Consider the following 5,419-nt stretch of genomic DNA (forward strand, 5'->3'; position numbering starts at 1 on the left):
CGCTTGTTCGTTTCTTTCGGCACAGCTCGGCTTTTCTACCAGCAACACAATGTTGCCATGCTCATGCTGTTGTTGTTTTTGTAGAACAATGTTTCAACTTTTGGTTGGTGACATATTCAATTTAAAATAAATTCTGTTGGGATTCGAGCCTACGTACCTCCTACGTGCTCATCGTAATTTTTGAAACGCTTACCACCTAGACCACCATTGACACTTGAATTGCGTTGTCCTAATTATGGTTTGGTTATGCATGAAAGAAATATACAATGGATCGCCGATTGTTACCTCTTTCCTTGCTTCTGCTGCGCATATGTATGTTTGTATGCTTGTTCATTATTGAAGTTATACTCCTTTTTCTTTCCTTTGTCTTTCATTTCTGCGAATTTCAACTATTTTATGTGCCCATTTATTGAAATATCCTGCGTTGGCCGTTGAAAAATTATGGCTATACTTTACAAGATTATTTCTGTAGTTAGTCTTCATTTACATTTTTTGGAAATCGACCCGCGATGACGAGGTATATCGTTTTATCTGACAGCGTGAGGTTTAAGAAGTTCATTTCTAATTTTGCCTTGTGGCATATTAGAAATGATGTTTCTTCGAAAATCGTTCGCTTACAACGGATAAAACGACTTCTGAGTGGTGATTTTAATGAATGAATTCCGTTTGGTTGAAATACTCTGCGTTGGCCGTTGAAAAGTTAAGATTATACTTCTCAGGATCATTCATTTCGTTGTCATTTCCATATTCGTAGCAATAGAATTTCTATGGCATAAGTAAAGTAATGGCCGCCGATTGTCACCCCTTGCCGCTGTAGCAGCTTCGCCAACAAACATGCGTAAATATGTTTGTATGTATACGTATGATCGTGAATACATATCGACGCAGATTTTTGCGAGAAGCACCAGAAAGTTGTGCAATTTATGATTTTTAACTTTTGCCATCGTCGCGAAAAGACGACTTTTTGGCAAAGGCATGCTCGGGGAGATAATAAATTATAATAAATTTATAAAATGTGAATTTAAGTTTTCTAGTTTTCTTTCATACAAAATGATATGCATTTCTTGGAATATCACTAAGAAGTATAACTTCATCCGCGCGTAAGGACTCCACGCACCATTTTTTTTATTGTTCAGTATCCGATTGTGGAACACATTTCCACTATGTCAAAGGAGCGAATAAGGGAACGCCTAATTGTGATTGAACTGTCAAAATCGTCGGCTGCTTGATGGATTCCAGTGGATAGCGTTACTAGTGATGAAGTGTATCGAACGCCTAAGACGTTAGTTAAAATTTGCGCAATTACTTTCCCCATGCTCAATAGCGTTATCCCTACCCGTTATATTATCCTATTATTGGAAAGGTTTATAGTAGGACCTTGCTTTAGCTGTAGAAATAAATGATTCCGCACTGTCCATAGTGTTTGAAAGTGAGATGTTGTCTGGTCCAGCTGCTTTATTGTTTTTAAGTCTCTTGATTGCAATTACAATTTCTTCTTTGCTTGGACAGTCAATAGCGGTTTGGTTACATACGAAGTTTGGTAGTGACAAGGTGGTGTAATATTTTTCTCCGACCCAAGCTTCTAAGGAGTAGTTATGAGAAATTACATAAAAGATCTTTTAAGTGGTATGTGTGGGTGTTTGTTGCTGTTATCTACCATTAACCAAAGATAGGCAAGGAAGTTTTTCTATTTTAGCATAAATTGATGTACAAGAATATAATAATTTTGTCTCGAGTACGAAATCTGGCAGCAGTATCAGCGCTGACCGTATTTGGAATACAGTAATGTTAGACCGGCTGATGTCGCTATTTTTCCCGAGTCAAGATAGTACCTGGGTTCAGTGAGACCTAATAATTCTGATATAATATAATAATTGAGTAATTGTTTTTTAACTTGGGCCAGCAGTAATGTTTCTGAAAGTGTGCGAATATTCCTTGTTGCGAATCTGGTATTACTTTTCATGCTAAAGCTCGTTATATTGGTATGTATTTGTATTATTCGAGGAATCTTTATTGTAATTCGTTATATTGGTGTGCATTTTGTCATCCGAGGAATCTTTATTGTAGTATCGTTGCAAAAGTGGGTTTAAAATTGAAAGGTTAACAGCCTTTCTATCCGACCCTGGTGACGTTTTATCCACTGCAGTCTCCAGATCTGCTACCAAGTAATTGGCATATTTTGCAACCATATTTATGTACTCGATGAAAAGGTTATACCTTTCCTTTACTCGGTCGCCAAATCCTCTTTCGCTCACAAACAAGGTTGAAAATTGGATCACCAATGCTATATATTCGCTTTATCATCCCTGTTCCCTCTTGCGTAATATAGATGGGTTCCTTAAAGTGTAAGATGCTTAGAAATTAATTGCATTTCATAAAACTTATAATTTATTTCTTCAATCAGTGTCGGGTTCGTTTATGTATTTCAATTGTGTTAAAATATTCTATTATAGAAGATTCTACAAATTTTTATATTGAAAGCAGTTGTTGAATATTATGACATGCAATTTGATCGTGCAACGTACAAGGCTCAAACTCATCCTACACCAAGGAAAAATTCCGCCCACAACCCACTGATCTACCGGTATATAGATAGTATGACAAATATGAATTTTGCATGCAATACGTTTTACCACATCGTGTGATTGGCATTTTGATGTGATTGAATTGTTGTACCAAAGCGAGGCCATTGCGGATTCTTGCTGATTATGCCACATCCATTGGTACCCCGTTATTGCATGCAGCTGCCAATAATGGTACACGTAAATATACTTGTGTGTACGCATGCAAAATCTGATTGTAATTCTGAATATACAATTTGTTATAAATGTGTGTATGTTCACAGCATACAAACGACTCCTCACCCACACATACATATATAAATCATACAAATTTCACCCGGACGTTTGACATGCTTTCATATGCACGCGCTGGTATCTGCTGTACCATCTAGATATATTTCATTAAAAGCAGTTATGTCGATAATTTTTGAAATTTATGTAGAAAATGCATTTTTAAGATAAATTTGTTTGAAAATTGAGAATCAAGTGAAACTCCAAATAATCGCCATGAACCTGACTCCAGAGTAAGCTTTCAAGTTGAGAATACCAACTTTGAAGTACCGAACATTTTGGATAATTTTTCGAATCTCTAACAACATTTCTCATAGTACAACCTTAGTAAGAATAAAATTCTTCAGAATGTGGCGGTAGTGTCAGAATAATGTATCTATTCTTCAAACGATTTTGAAATAATTCTATAATAAAGCTCATAGACGCACTCAATATCCGGCATCTTTCATAATTCGGCGAACTTCTTGTGTTCTAAATTGATCTGAGGATTAGTCCAAGCACTTTCGTCTATAAAGCTCTGTATGGGTTTCTCTTAGACCTTAAGACTTATCAAATTTGGACTGGCTTGAATTAAACTTCTACTTTTGGTTAATCGAATGGCCACCAAACCGAGTTGCCTGAAATCATTTAATTTTTTTTCAAATTATATTCTTAAGAAATCACTGTACAATAAGTTAATTTAATTTGTTCCAAAAAAGCAATAAATCTAATCAAAAAGAATTTGTATCTTCAACTGAAAAATTAAAATTTGAGTTAGGTCTTTCTCTCAAACAAATAGAAGCAATAGCATCGCCGTTTGTTATTTTATGTTTACATTTATGAATTTATATTGCCAACTGCACACAATAATACATGGGTATGGTAACTATTAAGATTGCTGTCATAGCGTTTCCTTCTGCAAATAAATGTTATGTTAAAATTTTCTACACGTTGCTCATTGTAGCTGCCGCGTGAATAAATATTGCATGGAACGCAATTGTCACCTAGCAGGACGGAAGCGTACGTTGTATGGTACCTCATCCCACGCAGTTGCTCATGCAAACGATTCTTCATATAAAGGCTTAATATGCATTAGAAAATTGCAAAATGCGTGGAGTATAAAAATCTGTGGAGAATGACAAATGCGCTACTAGTAAGAATCATGAATAATGGAATCCCACGTGTTTAATAATTGCTTACAATTAATTTAGCTAAAACTTAATCTTTTTGAACTTTTTCGTAATTTTGTTGTTGTTGTTCACAGTCCTTGACTGACCCAAAATTCGAACATAAATCCACCACCTGATACGTGAACCCGATTGTCTGCGGACTGCCTTGGATATTTTTATACTCTCGCAACAAAGTTGCTAAGGAGAGTATTATAGTTTTGTTCACATAACAGTTGTTTGTAAGTCCTAAAACTAAAAAAGTCAGATATAGGGTTATACATACCAAAGTGATCAGGGTGACGAGTAGAGTTGAAATCCGGATGTCTGTCTGTCCGTCCGTCCGTCCGTGCAAGCTGTAACTTGAGTAAAAATTGGGATATCATGATGAAATTTGGTACCCGTATTCTTGGCTCCATAAGAAGGTTAAGTTCGAAGATGGACAAAATCGGCCCACTGCCACGCCCACAAAATGGCGAAACCCGAAAACTTATAAAGTGTCATAACTAAGCCATAAATGAAGATATTAAAGTGAAGTTTGGCACAAAGGATCGCATTAGAGAGGGGTATATTTGGACGTAATCGTTTTGGAAAAGTGGGCGTGGCGTGTACATATCTCAGAAACTACTATAGCTTTGTCAACCAAACTCTATAGAGTCGTTTCTTTCAAGCATTTCCATATACAGTTCAAAAATGGAAGAAATCCGATAATAACCACGCCCACCTCCCATACAAAGGTTATGTTGAAAATCACTAAAAGTGCGTTAACCGACTAACAAAAAACGTCAGAAACACTAAATTTTACGGAAGAAATTGCAGAAGGAAGCTCCACCCAGGCTTTTTTAAAAAATTGAAAATGGGCGTGGCCTCGCCCACTTATGGACCAAACACCATATCTCAGGGACTACTAAACCGATTTCAATGAAATTCGGTATATAATATTTTCTTAACACCCTGATGACATGTACGAAATATCGGTTCACAACCAAGCCTTCTTCCAATATAATGCTATTTTGAAATCCATCTGATGCCCTCTCTGTATTATATGTATGTATGTATATACATTAGGAACCATGTATGTATATACATTAGGAACCAATCATGATAGCGGAATAAAACTTTACACAAATACGGTATTTGAAAAATATGTAAATGACCGATAATGAAATCTCGATTATCACTTTATGATGCGAGAGTATAAAATGTTCGGTGACACCCGAACTTAGCCCTCCCTTACTTGTTTTCTGTTGAATTCTCTTTCAAAAAAGTAATGTGTTGAAGTTGTAATTATTACTTTGCTCTCATTTTCCAGAGAAGTCTACTGTGAATTAAAAACTCAAATATCACAAAGTTCTAATGAATCCTAACGACGATTACTAAGAAGTGATGAAAATCAATTTAATTGTGTGTATCTATGGAAGA

General features: G+C 35.9%; 1 pseudogene; it reads left to right on the forward strand.

Moving 5' to 3' along the window:
• Positions 1-441: 441 nt before the first annotated feature.
• On the forward strand, positions 442-644 carry LOC120769835 (annotated as a pseudogene).
• The last annotated feature ends 4,775 nt before the right edge of the window (positions 645-5,419 follow it).

Source organism: Bactrocera tryoni, chromosome 2 (assembly GCF_016617805.1).
Source record: "Bactrocera tryoni isolate S06 chromosome 2, CSIRO_BtryS06_freeze2, whole genome shotgun sequence".
Classification (NCBI taxonomy): domain Eukaryota; kingdom Metazoa; phylum Arthropoda; class Insecta; order Diptera; family Tephritidae; genus Bactrocera; species Bactrocera tryoni.